The following is a 14,757-nucleotide window of genomic DNA, read 5'->3' as shown; positions in this document are numbered from 1 at the left end:
TTCTCTATCAGTAATTTAGGCAGCGTGGAGGGGAGGCAGCTCAGCTTCTTAATGTCATTAAGAAGATGCTAGATTGAGTTGTATGTTGAGCTTGCATGTTCTCCACATGCCAGTGTTTGTCCCCTATGTAAAATTAATACTACCTCAGCCACATCTAATCATGAAGGCGAGATGTGGAGATTGGCAGGCCCACTACTCCTCAGAAAGGTGATAGGCAAAATGCACTGCATGTTAAATGATTTCATTAACTATTTCACTGTGCATCATACTTTTGAGACCCGAAAAGAATTTTATATCTAAGACCCAGAGTTTTGTTAAAAAAAATACACACTTTCTGTCTGTGACAGGAAGCACATGTTTCATAACTGTGTTTATGAGGGCTGTGAAGAGGAGCTAAACATATGGCTTAAGACTGTAATGCAATGGGGCGAGTTCAAGTCTATCCAAGACTGCACCCAGTATAAAATTTATTGCCTCGCTTGGCTCATCCATCACACATTCACCATCTGTCTGGGGAATTTCTCTGCACAATCTCTCCTTCACCGTTTCCATTTCATTGTCTGACTCCCCTCAGTTGCCGATGCAGTTCAACTTCAGTGTCACGGTGTTGGCAGTGATCAGGTGCCAGGGTCACGGAGCATGTCGGATCAGCTAATCTATGACCCAGAAATAAGTGGGGGACTTCAGAACCACTGACAAGTGCCGGGGATGCTCACTGTTTAATCGCAGAGTACAAACTGTGCCTCAGGGCACAGCATCTGTTTCTTGCTTTGTTGTGTTTTTATTTGATTTGATTTTTCTCTCATTCAGTGTTGAGGCAAAAAAAATCTGAATAAGGCATTAGGAGGGAGGCCGTTCTTGGAGTGTTTACAAAAGATGGGAAGAAGGAGGTTGCGAAGAGGAAAAGGAAACACCAACAGGATGTGAAAAACGAGGCAAACAGTTTAACTGTTTCCACTGTAATTGGCCAAATCGTTCCCAGGAGACAGATGTTTTAATTACAACAGCATTGCGTCATTTCACCCACCAGCCACCAACATGTTGGAAAATGATTGACGGATCGCTCACCCCTTCGCTGAGGACAGCTATCCCGTAACTATTTAGTTCCCCACCCCCAGACAGTGTACCCATCATGCCAGGGGTTCGTTTCCAGAGAGATTTCCACTCTTGATATTTTGGGGAACGCCAACAAATCCAGCGAACGCCCACTCAAAACGAAGCCTAATCAAAGCCAACAAAAGAACAAACGTAGCATACGTGTAGGACGGTCCTGATGAACAAGAGCTAGCTTCCACGGCTCAAAAAAAAAAAACACACCATGAATTGGCTCTTCAAAGCTCAATGGGTGACCTACTTTTGTACAGCCAATTATGTTATTTCTCCCTCTTGCATCTTATTCTTATGTGGGTCAAAAAAACAGGTGAAATCTGACAACGAAGTTTGCGTGCAGAAGGTTATTTGTAGAAAACAAATGATTAATGAATGTCAGGGGGTTTCACAATCAATTAAAACATTCACTAGTTTGACAAGGAGAAAGCTGTTGACACAACTGGGGGAAAAGGAAGATAAAATATTTTTGCTGTGGTTGATTCCAGAAAGTATCTTGATCTAATTGTATATAGAATTCTCATAAAAAAAAAAATATATATATATATTAAAATTCATTCTAGAAGAAGGTGTGATGGATAATGTGTATATATATATATATATATATATATATATATATATATATATATATATATATATATATATATATATATATATACACACATACACACATATATATATACATACACACATATATATATACATACACACATATATATATACATACACACATATATATATACATACACACATATATATACATACACACATATATATACATACACACACATATATATACATACACATACATATATATATATATATATATATATATATATCAATCATACCTTTGCAGTCTCATCAATACTTTTATCTATTGTGAGCAGTTTTTAAAATAAGTATACTCATAAAAGAATGGCTGAAAGAGTAGCGCTTCTAGCGGTAACGTTGACAGAAACCAATGAGTAATCACCTTTTGTCGGTGAGGCTGGAAATAAATGATGAGCCAAGGATCAATCGAAATCAAACACTTGTCCAAACATGATTAATGGAGTGGAAGCAGCTGATAACAGCCAGCCAGACAATGCTCTGTGCACTTGCGTGAGCCACAGAAGGTTGAAAACAAAAAACAAAAACCAAAAAAAAAAACAAAAAACATTTGACTTGGTTTTTAATCAAAACAGCTTCATGTGTTGCAGCACAATACATCTGGCATGTGTACAGTACACCTGGAAAAATGTTGTTTTCAGACACAATCCTCTATTAAGTCCTACTTGAAAGCATAAGTTATCACTTTCGACCAGGTGCAGGGGTGGCATAATTTGTTCCAAATACACCGGCAAATTGAATTTATGCATAACATTTGGCATAAATAAAGACCGCTTTATGAACAACAGTGCATTAATAGGGGCCCTATTATGGCGATTTCCAGATTTAATTGATTCATTTTTGTGGTCTAAATTTTGATGTGCAAAATTCGCTTACAAAAGTAAAACACTACATCAAAAATATATTGTTGCTTTTTTCTTGTTTTTATTATTGTAAATACACTGATATCTTTGAGAGGCTTCACCAGCCCCCACGGCACCCTCCCACCTAGCCCCCAAACTAAAACAAAAAAAATGGTCAGCAGAAAGCGGCCGCAGGGCCGGAAAATTCATTCTAGAAGAAGGTGTGATGGATAATTTTACATCCAGCTGACTATCGTCATGTTGCTTATTCAGCGCTCAGGGCTGTGTGTTGTTAAAACAAAACCAATGTTTGTTTTGAACTCTTGATCTGATCTTGCAAGTTACTTTCACTGACAGTTGGTATTCCTGTTATTGAATTGATTTTGTTATGCTGGAAAAAAAAAAAGTGAATTCTGTAAATAAGGATAATGTGCAACGTTATTCATGAAGATTTTTTAAAATGTAGTACGTTTACAGTTTATGCGTTGTGCCTCAAAGCTCTGATAAAAATAGACCTGAAAAATAGACCTCTCACTTGGAGATTCTGGTACAGCGTTTTATTTTTTTCCACAACAACCCTCAATGTAAGGCAGGGGTGTCAAACTCAAACACACAGTGGGGCAAAATGTAAAACACCACCTCTTATTTATTTGCAGCCTTTGATTTAAATTTCAACGGTAACCTTTTTCCACGGGCTACATTTAAAAACATATATTAAAAAACAACAATAAACTAATTAACTAATCATAATATCTTTCAATAAAGATGCAACCATTCAAGTTCATGCCTTGGAGTAGCAAGAAAAGGTGCATAAAGAAAACATTACTTATAGTTGCTCCCAAGTGATTTGCCTTTTAACGTTAGACAGGACTCATCGTTTCCCGTTTTTAAATCAATTAAAAAAAAAAAAAAAAACACTTTTATTTCTTGGCTTTCAATACACTTCAATACACTTTTACCTATTTCCACTTTGTTTGGCTTCCTCTAAGAAAGCACTTGCCGTGAGCCTGTTGGTTTGTTTTGTTTTGTTCTTATGCTTATGTTATGTTTCTAATTCACTTGTTTAAGTTATTACTTGTATGTCCCAATATGCCACACTTTGGCTACCCCTGTGGTTTTTAAAATGTGCTATATAAATAAAGATGATGATGATGATGATGATGATGATGGTGCGTTAAAGTAAATAGTCCGCAAATAGGAAGTTGATTCTTATTCGCTGTCATGTAAAACTCGCCGTGGTTTTGCGCTTTACTGCCCCCAGTCGTTAAATGTTGCATGTTGCATTTGCATAGGTTCGGCAGGGGGGTGGGGGGGTGTAATGCGATCACAAATGGCACGCTCGAGACGCATGTTAATGCTACGTGCGAACAGATGCTTCGAGGTCCGTTCTCGTGATCCAATCCCCCAAAACAGTTACAAGTGACCAAGTGAAAACAGGGCCAAAAAAAAAAAATCGCCGGACATGGGCTCCGCCATAACTTCTATACCGGAACTCAACGCCGGAAGTTAGTTCACCTTCTTTTTTAAATATAATTTTTAATAATTGCGCAAAACAGTACAAACAGAAAATAAATAAATAAATAAAAAACCCAATAGCAACAAAAACTGTCCAACAAAAAGTAAACTAGCGGCGCCATAACTTCCATACCAGAATTCACACCGGAAGTTCATTCTTCTTCGTGAAATGTTTTGCTTGTTCTGCGTCCATCCCAATAGCAGCTTTGTTTGCCAAGAGCGCGAGAATGGTAAGAAAAAAAGTTTTTAAAAAATTACCACCAACGAGTGTGGCATGGTCACTAAGATGCGATTCGTGCTATTTTCAAATGCGATGTTTCGAATTCGAATTTGTTACAGTGTTGTGTTGTCGTGAAGGTTGTTTCTACGCTTGAGTCGATGGTCCGGGCTAATGTTAGCTTAGCCAAAGAAAGTACGCTAATGGATTATTATTTTTGATACGTTCAAGTCGTATGCCAATTTTATACAGAGCTATGTATTAGGTACACCGATAACCCTCTTTAGGAAATGATTATATAAACACGATCATTTACTAAACCATTATCTATCTGTCTGTCTCTCTGCCTATGTGTTTATATTCTTTCTAGATTCACCTTTGTACAGAGGAAAGACTGAAGTGCACAAACGTGTCACCGTCAGTCTTTGGGTGTCCTCTCTGTCCCAAATTTCTTACCAAAAGCCCAAGTGTCATCGAGAGGCACTTGCTGTGTCATGAGGCACATGCAGTGCATTTTAAGGGTATATTCAGGAAAAATATGCATGTGCATGTAATTATGCATGATATTAGTGATTATGCATGTCTGCGTGTTATGTTTCAACCATTGTTATACCCAGTCGTTTTTGAAATAGACCTAAGTATTTACGGTAAGGAAAATGCATGTGTATATGCTCTATAAGGTGTTGAGTAAATATTTGTTTCTCAGGCACTGTACGGATTTAACACATTTTGTTTGTCCCTTTTTAGAAAAGTTCACCTACAGATGCAATCTGCCGTGCAGACATGGAGGCCATTTTCATTGTCCATTTTGTGGAGAAACAGTAATCCGGAAAGACACCATGAAAAAACATTTAATAGAGTGCCACCAAACACACCAGCAATGAAAACTACTTCTGTCAGTCTCCCCACTGCAGAGATGGAGGTATGTGTTCAAGTACAAAAAAATACCAACCACTCTCCCTGAAGAAGTGACAGCCCGCAGACCTCCAACAGATTTCCCTCAGCAGTTGTTTCCAAATGAAACAACTTGCAAGCTCTGTGACAACAATACACAACTGGAGGACGCTGTTCGAATTACTAACAAAGCCCCAGTTGTTGGCGTGGAAGGATTAGTACAAAGTACGTTCAGTAAGTTATTAAATTGATCATATCCAGTTTCATTTAAGATTTATATAATGTTTGTTTTTCTGTCTATTTCAGACATCTCTATCTACAATAGAAGATGCTGTTTCTCTTCTGGCAGCTTTTAAGCCTCCTCTCTGCAGCCACCCGCCACCACAACGGCCCACTGAAGCCTGGCCACTTATTTTTTTTTTGTTTCTGGTCAATTTTTATTTATTTTTTGGATTATCTTAATAAAGGCATTGTGAGAACTTCTAGTCAAATTATTATTGCCAGTATGACATGACAGTTTTTTTTTTTTATTACATTTTAGAAACAAAATAGAATGAAGAGAAAAATGATAATGGTTAAATAGAATTATTTCATGCATATAATGACTAAATGGGATAATGAAGAGCTCTCCAGAAGCAGGAAATACCTGTTCTGTTGCAGTGACGTCTGGGGCCATTGTTTTACTCGGAATGCTTGTCGCTGGAGATCCCTGCTGCATGAAAAATCAACCAGCAGGACTGAAGTCATTTTGCCAAGCTGCTTTTCTGTGCCTTTGAAAAAAAACAGTATGTTGGGAGCTGTGTATCTGTGCAGTGTTTGAATGATATTTGTTGCAGAGGCAGATGAACACATCAGAAAGCTAAAACAATTTTCCTTCCCTCCCCAGCAGACTGCAGCATAAAACAACACACATGCCACCACAAACAAAACATCTTCAGCATTTTGCTACAGATGTCAAGAGATCTTGGCTTCCTTAAGAAAAAGAGGCGGCTCTGCCCTTATTTATTGAGTGGCTCTGTTTAGGGACCTCTTCAAATTATTATCCAGCTGTACACTTAGATGTTTATGACTTGGCACCACCTTGAGGTCTTCCCCACTGGTACCCTGGCTGTAGAGGGGGCTTGGATCTGCAAGAAATATTATTATTTCCTTGGTCTTTGAGGTTTTTCAGTAGGACAGTTCTTGTGACTGCAGTCACTGAAGGCTTTGATCAGGTCCTTATATTCACATTGCTGCCCATTGCTGATACACTTCACAATAGCAAGGCTTTACAGTGCCTTTATTTTTGCTGTTGACCTAAATGAATAGTAACCATATGCTAATGTGAAAGTAAGTATGACATTTGTTTTGACCGTGTGTGCATGTTGCAACTGCAGCCTAATCAGAAAGTGCTCCGTTTATTTGCTTGTGTAAAGTCCCATTTTATTCATTTTCTGTTATAACTTAGTGATTGTGAGCTTTGAACTAAATTCTGAGTTTTATAGTGGCCAACAAATTTACTTTTAACTTAACTTCGCTGAGTAGATGTCTATAATTTGATTTTTTCTTACATTTGAGAACAGTATATTAAAACTATTTGAAAATAATAGTAACAAAAGCTATCAAGACCCTGAATCTATCTGCCTTCTACAATTACTTTTTATCGTGCAAACCGTAAAAATAATTTTATGTATTCTACCCCCTGGTGATAGTTTTTGTTGCTATTGTTTTTTTTTGGACTGGTTTGCGCAATTATTAAAAAAAATACATAAAAAAAAAAAAAAAAAAAAAGATCAACTAACTTCCGGCGTTGAGTTACGGTCTTGAGTTATGGCGGAGCCCATGTCCGGCGGTAGTTTTGTTGCTATTGGGGTTTTTCTGTTTGTAATGTGCAAGTAATGCGGCAGCAGCGGCACAGACAACAACGATGGCGGCGAGCGGAGTTGTCTTTGTATTGCAGGCACTAACAGACTCAGTTATTTCCCCTCCACTCGCCATTGTTTCTTTTTCGTGTTTGGCGTGTAGCGGAAAGCGGCTTATTTTTATATTCTGGGTCCGTTGGCTGTGTCAGCGTCTGTTAACAGCGCCACGTTTCGGTGTGGCATACGCATTACATCGTTTTCACCCACCGTTCCGCTTCCATCTCAACATAAATAGCGTTTGCTACTTGAAGATACACTGGTGATGAACAAAAACTGGACCGTTGTAGTTGAGTTCATACCGAGCCAGAAAAAAAAAAAGAAGTGGGGGCTTCAAAACACCATTATTGTCTAAGGTGTGAACAGGTAAACTCTGTGTAAAAAGGCATTAAGTCTCTATGTCTCTGTTTCAGTTGGTTTGCCAGTTTGCCTTCCCATTCTGTTGTCAGTTTTATTTCCTGTTTCATTTAATTATTCAAATATTTGGAAAAGAAAATATGAATCAGCAGCTGGCAGGTGCATTTAAACACTGAATGAGCAGGAAGTGTAAAACTCATGCAAAAAAGTCAACGAACAAAAGACAGAGTTTATTCAGTAGATTTATTGCTTTGTTAAGTTTTACGCCTGTGACCCTACAGCACTATTAAAAGTGCAAATTTTCTGCATCAACACTGGAAATTTGTTGTGGTGACAAATGGACAACAAAAGGTCTCTGGGGCTCATGGAGGGAAAAAGAATCACATAGGTCATCAAATAGATTAAAATTTAACTGATTAAGTTGGAAGACGGGGAAGTACAGTCTCACTGTCACTGGCCAGAATTGTCAGCTCACAACAGAAATGGTGCAAGTTCAATTCCAACCCAAGGCCTTTCTGTATGGTAGTGTTGCCGTGCTTGAGCCCTCTCAGCCTCGACATTCTTTGGTCTTGGTATTGGACACGGACATAACTGTTTTGAGGAGTTCAAAACCCACCAAAGCTGGTCCTGGAACAGCATTATTATTATTCATCCTTTGTCAAACTAACTCAACATGTTAGAACATATATTTTTTTCCCATCGGTGCCATCACTGGCTTTTCTCTGAGTGCGTTGAGTCACCTCTCAAATGTCCCATTATGATCTTTTTGTTCTAGAATTCATGCCAGTGGTGGAGTCCTGCTGATTCTTTCTGGAGACTTTGGTCAGTCTTGACATAAACGTGGCGCAAACATGGTGCGTCTTAGTCTTGGTAGTCTTGGTCTTGGTTAAGGTGGTCTACATCACTACTATATGGCACTGTCATGTTCTCCTTATGTCTGTGTGGGCTCCTGCTGCCTTTGATAGTTCAAAGATATCTACATTAGGTTAAAAGGAGACTTAGAATTTGTCCTAAGTTTGGATGTGAACAGATGGATGGTTGTTTGCCTCATTGTGTTGGCCTTAGCAATGAACTGGCGACTTGTCCAGGATATACCTTCGGCCTCACCCTAAGATAACTGGTAGGCTCCTGCTCTATTTTAGACTTTGGGGAGGCTTTCTACAATAACCTTGGAAGTAGAAGTAGACCACCGAAATTGATTTATTAAATCTCAGAATGGCCAAAATAGGACCCATTTGGTATTATATATTGTATAATGGTTTATAAAAAAAATATACAGATAAACATTCAAGTTAATACAGATTTCTAAAATCAAATAACTATCAGTACATCAGTAACAACCTTGTGTCTGTGTGAGACACAGAAAAGTGTGTGTGCAACAGAAAAGTGTGCCCATAAGCAAAGATTGTTCCTTGTATCACGCAGGCAGACAAGGCCATTAGAGAGCAATACGCAACAGAACCAGAGGCAAGAACTGAAATGGAAGAAGAAAAACACGCCAGCAGACACTCTGCCGGATCCCCTACATAGCAAGCTCGCTCAGTACAACTCCATCCACCCACACACATGCTTTGCCCTGATGTGGTACAGCCAACCTGACACACTTTGGATTTTGGAGAACAGCATATGCCAGTAAGCAACAGCCACACTCTCACAAAGGCAGAGTTCCCCTGAGCCAAAATAAGTCACACAATATCTGCAGATTCAGAAACAATTGGAACAATGTTTATTTTTTTGTTTGTTATAAAATAAAAGTCATCAACGCACCGTTTATGAACTTTATCACTCAGGAGACAATGCTGTTGCTCTGTTTCAGACTAGTGTGATGTATTATATTATCTGCAAATGCTCAAGTTTATTTTAATAATTAGTTTGTTTTCATTTTGCCATCATTCATTTGCTTTGCGGTTGCAAAGAAAAGAAATGCAAACTAAGCAACACACAGCTATTGGATACTATTATAAATTCAACAGATTACAGAGGTCAGTGTCATCCAATTGATCATGTTTTGTTAATTACATGCAACCGCAGCCGTGGCACACCTCTTACGGGTTTGGGATTTAAGTTTTGACTTAGATGGTTTCAGTGGATTTGGTGCCATGCTCTATCAGATTTTCTTTATCAAAAGTGTACCGCAATGACAAAACGGGACTGGTTGTCTCCCTGACCTCCTGTAAATCAACACATTGATGATATAAAAAAATATCTGGCTAGCAAATTTGAGGAGATATTTAAATAAATACAAAATAGATTTTTTTAAAAAAATGTTGAACCCCGTCCTTCGAGGCGCACAGGAAAAAAATGATTTCAGAGGGAAAATAGCCTTCCAGCTTTCAAAGAGCTGAGGAGCTGCATAGTTAATTGTCCTACATTTTTAAATGTGATTTTACTTTTATTTTTTCTCTTTACACTTTACCTTTGTTTTAAAGTGTGACAGACATGCTACAGTGTTTCAATGTCAATTAGAAAACTGTCTACAAAGACTATTGAAGAATTAACATGAAGCCTGATTTCAGAAGATCCCAGTGTGCGCAAAATGAATTGCATGCAAACAGATTGTGTGTGCTATTAGTTTGCATGTGGTGTGTGTGTGATCTACTAAGAATGCACACACAAACGAAAACATGTACTTGATGGTGGTGGTGGTGGTGGTGATTGCAAACATCATTATGCAAACTATTAAGCCCTTTAGCCTTTCAACTTTTTGCAGACCATTCAAGAACAAACATTAATTCCTAATCAGGCCAAGTACTGCTAATATACGGGATGCCCATTGTGTGTCAAAGTATACTGGAAGCAAAATTTACAGTTGAACACAAAGAAATTAAAAATGAAAAGTCTTTTGGCTCCCACTTGTCCACTACGCAGTGGGGGTGATAGTTTGCCAGCGGAATCCCACCTCTGCTGTTAACATGGATGCAGGCACTCCATTGCTTGCATGACACCAGTGTGTGTGTGTGTGTGTGTGTGTGTGGGAGCGAGAGAGAGAGCGTGCGTGTGTTTGCGTAGGCGGGCGGTTGCGAAAATGAGCTCGTATTCACTGATAATGTTGGCTACATATGGTGGGAGGACAGAGAGAGGGGGCGAAGAGAGGACAAGAGTGAGATATTTTAATTTGCTCTGGAGTGCATGGCAGTTACATTTGCATCAGAAAACAGGCAGGTGGAACACTTGCTGCTAAGTCACTCCTCACTGTGTGCCCCTTCTGACAGAAAATATCTTGATACGGTATGCTACAGTCGTTATCCCCGCTACGGTGAACATGCTTACATGCACAGCATACTCCAAAAAGGGTACATATTCCAAACCAGTCTGACACGCAGTTTACATTCGCAACATCTGGAGGAATATTCCACTTGAGATGTTAACCAGGATATTCACAATACGCCAGAGGCAAATACCTCAGTGACAGAAGCCTAAAGGTCCTTACACACTGGGAGAAGAATTCGCTAGGCGAATAATTCACGTTTTTTAAAAAAAAAAAAAAAAAACTATTGAAGTCAGTGGCACTCCGAAAAGGTGAATGCTGGACCTCTGACCAATCAAAATGATGTTGGATGGTTGATGACGTCACATCAAAAACGTTGGTAATGTTCTCTCCCTCTGCAAACGTGGAGCCAGTTGACTGAGCAGTCCTCCAAATTGTCCGATGGACATTCTAAAGTACTGGCGAAATTTCACTTGGTCAAATTTGAGCTCCTGGATTGTCGTGTTGAACTCACCCAGCTCCTTTTATGTTGCCCTTTTTTTTCCCCCCAAGTTTTAAAGCCGTGGTGTAGAAGGCGGTGGTTCTTTTTACGCATGTAAAACAAAACTTCTCACTCGCCACACTTTTATCTTCATCTTTTATTCTTTCGTTTAAATCCGTTCCGAAAAGCTTTCTAAATGATGAGCACATCCAAAGGAAAATTAAAAAAAAAAAAAAAAAGAAAAATCATGGTCACAGGTACTTCAAAAATGTGGTCAAAATCACAGTAAAGATTCTTGAGCTTGAAAAAAAACTGTTTCTAACCGCCGCTTCTTAACCAAACATTTAATATCTTCCACCTCCGCTGCCATGTAATCACCCGACCTATATGTCTGACACATACCTGACACACACAACACACCCTCTCAAGACAAAAAAACAAATAATGTAATATAATAATTCTAGCAATACAATAAGAAGAATACACATGTCCACTATAAACTAAGGGTGTTTACCTACAGGCGCCCTAGGTAACGTCTCGGTACGGTACGGGTCGGTATTCAGGCATTTCCACGAGCCCCAGCACGGTCCCAGGGGTTACGATTTTGGTACCTGCCTCCTTGGGGTTCGAAGCGAGCAGAGCTGAGACCGTATGGGTGACGTAGCAACGTGCAGGGCACTGATTGGGTAAAAGTTTTGACGAAAGCCAAAGGCAGTCTCTCACGAAAGACCAAAACCGCCATTTTTTAAATGCCCTGCGTGTGGATTTGTACAGTTTCACGTATTAAAAACTGAAAAGATTATGAAACTGTACCATGGGCGAACGTAGAACTACAGACGTTTCTGTTCTCCGTGGCCGAAGAAAAAGCTCATAGAGAGCTGGACGGACGGAGCGACACGCAATGAAAAGCCTTCCTGGTTTCGCAGCCGGTGGCCGTCGCTGTACAGCGAAACAGTGTCCGGAGAAATAAAAAAATAAAAATGCCGAGCGACTACCGGAGCACCAAGACTACAACTGTTGGAGTGGAACGAACAGAGAAAATGTTGGAGGTTTGTTCAGCCTAATTCGGATGCGATGGAACACCGACGCGGTGGCCAACGGGAGTGAGACGGGCTCGACTCGGCCGGTGGACGACGATATTTGAAAACATGCTTGAGCACTGTAAATGTGTTTTGTAACATCAAGCAACTTTAGTTTGAAGGCTATTTGCAAAGTAGAGCCGTTAAATCGTGTCGATAAACCGCTAGCCACCACCGCTAACTCCGTGCTCTGCTTGTGTTGTGTTGGCTCGCAGCGAAACTTAAGAGTTTCGTAAGTTTCACTCCCTATAGCGATTTTTAAACGCTGCTCGCTTGTTAACACCGGTCGAATAGACTTGTTGCTGTTTTGTGCATTGTGTGGACTTAAGTTGTGCGGATATTCTTGTCTAATAATAAACGACTGTGAGACTCAGGTGATCGTTTCAGCGTCTACATTTTCTCTTCTAGGACAGTGTTTTGATACAAGTCAACAGTGTGAAACAAAATCATTCTAAGCCCTACGAAAATGTCTCGCACAAAACAAAATAAAACCACGGATAATACAAAAAGTGAATCCTATGGTTTCCGGGACACGGGAGGCACAAAAAGACCTTCGGTTCGCCCTGCAACCGTGACTCCGCCCACGCTCAGGTACTGGTCAGGCTTATGGAAATACCTTTCAACCGAGCTGTCCCGTACCGTGAAGGGCTGGCACTAGCCGCACAGGGCTAGTGGGTAAACGCCCTAAGGTACTAGACATTTTTAAGGACTGCAACACCTCTCTCAAGAACAATACTGGGAGAACCCAAATACTTCTACTCTTTTTTTTTTTTTTCGTTTTTAATCCAACCATCACCAGAACATCATCAGTTCAGGATGTCGTCAACTCCATCGTTTCTCCTTCGGCGCGACAGAAAGAGCCCCAAACTTCATTCGCTTTGCGAATTTTATACACATATTCGTGTCATGCTTGGTGGGTACAGAAAAAAAAAATTAAAAAAATCGCTGGCGAAACATTTGCATTTTCGCATCGCTTATTTGCGTCACTTTGCCCTTTGCCCAGTGTGTAAAGATACATGCCGTCTTGATGCGTGTTACGTGCCAAGCAGCAAGGAGTGAGTCTGTTTTTCTCCTCCCCCCTCCCCATTGTGTTTTTCTTTTTCTCTCAGGTGCTCACAGTGACGGCAGACAATGCCTCCTATTGGCCTCCTGTCTCTCCAGCTGGCCTATCAGGACAGAGAGACAGATCTCATAAAATGGAGGATGTCTGAGGCTCTCTCTTGCTGTTATTTCTTTTTCTATGACACATGTTTTTGCCTGATATGTGGTGGGAGGTTTGAGGGAATAGGTAAGTTGAGGTACCCTGCACACACACACAGTTGATTAATTGTTATTCCACTAGGTTTATTGGTTGTGCCACACTTGGAGATATTTTGTTAGATAAGCCATTTTGACTCCATCTACTCTGTCCAAACTAGCTCTCATTATGCTTTGTATAGTATGCTCGATATGCATGATACTGCCGCAGTCTCTGTGGCCCCCCGGCAGGTGATGACCACTGCGCCAGGAGCTGGATTATGCTGTCCTGGGGGTCTTGGTGTCATCGCTTCGTCCCACCACCACGCTGAGGACCTGGACTTGTTCTATCGGCAGATTGCTCATCGAGATAGGCTCTTGCCTTCCAAAGCATGGACAATTACATTCTACGTGGACAGCAGCCTTGAATTTATTTTTCCATTTTTTTGTGTTTATATCCATTTTGTGAATGCCTGGTTGGTCTCCGTTTTTCACTCTGTCCTGTCTGCCACCCTGGCTCACTCTGCTCCTTTCTCTCTTTCGCTGTCTCTCCTCTATTATTGTATTTCACTAGTCATAGGCAGATGATGGTCCTCTGGAGTCTGGTTCTGCCCTAGGTTTCTTCCCACTGGGGAGTTTTTCCCAGCCACTGTCGCATCTTGCTTGCTCCGGGGGCCCGGTTGGTTCTCTCTGATTGTATAAAGCGCTTTGAGACACCTTTGGTTGTGATTTAGCGCTGTACAACTAAAGGTTTATTATTTTATATACACCTACTTCCTTAACATTTGAGTTGCCTTGCCTTGTTTTCATCGCTACAAAACTGTAGCTGGATTTTCTGTTTCCCACTTAAGTCTTTGCCAATCTATCCCTATCAAAGTGACCCCATTCTGCTTGCCTGCTTTTATATGACTGGTTATGTATAAAGACCCCTGCTTGCCACTAATTCCCTGCCAGATTGTTATTTACCTTTCTGCACTTAAGACTGAAGACGTCGTCAACCTTGCCAGCCTTTGACCAGCCTGTCCTGCCTGATTTCTGATGTTCTGCCGGATTACTGATTAAAGACATTTTAAACTTAAACTGTGTGTCTGATGTACTGCAATTGGATCCAAAACACACCCGTTTCAGTATATATGTATGTATACATACACACACACATACATACATACATACAAACTAAGATGAACCTCTGACTTTCCATAGTTAACTGCGATTAATCCACTTATTACATATGCATGTTACAGGAGTTCCAAATTGGGTCTTATTTCGGTTCCTTACAGCTCCTGTATATGTGAACAATTGTTCCCAACAACA

At 40.2% G+C, this 14,757-nt stretch overlaps 1 long non-coding RNA gene across 1 annotated transcript; it reads left to right on the top strand.

Annotated features, from left to right (window-relative positions):
- The first annotated feature begins 5,140 nt into the window (after positions 1 to 5,140).
- LOC142894866 (uncharacterized) lies at positions 5,141 to 5,516 on the top strand. Its single transcript, XR_012928063.1, has 3 exons — positions 5,141 to 5,218; positions 5,298 to 5,409; positions 5,491 to 5,516. It is a non-coding gene; the product is annotated as an uncharacterized LOC142894866 (long non-coding RNA).
- Positions 5,517 to 14,757: the final 9,241 nt, after the last annotated feature.

Source organism: Nelusetta ayraudi, unplaced genomic scaffold (assembly GCF_046127955.1).
Source record: "Nelusetta ayraudi isolate G7.1 ecotype Tasmania unplaced genomic scaffold, CSIRO-AGI_Nayr_v1 ptg000045l, whole genome shotgun sequence".
Classification (NCBI taxonomy): domain Eukaryota; kingdom Metazoa; phylum Chordata; class Actinopteri; order Tetraodontiformes; family Monacanthidae; genus Nelusetta; species Nelusetta ayraudi.
The sequence above is the reverse complement of the archived record's forward strand: the minus strand, read 5'-3'. Positions and strand labels throughout refer to the sequence as shown.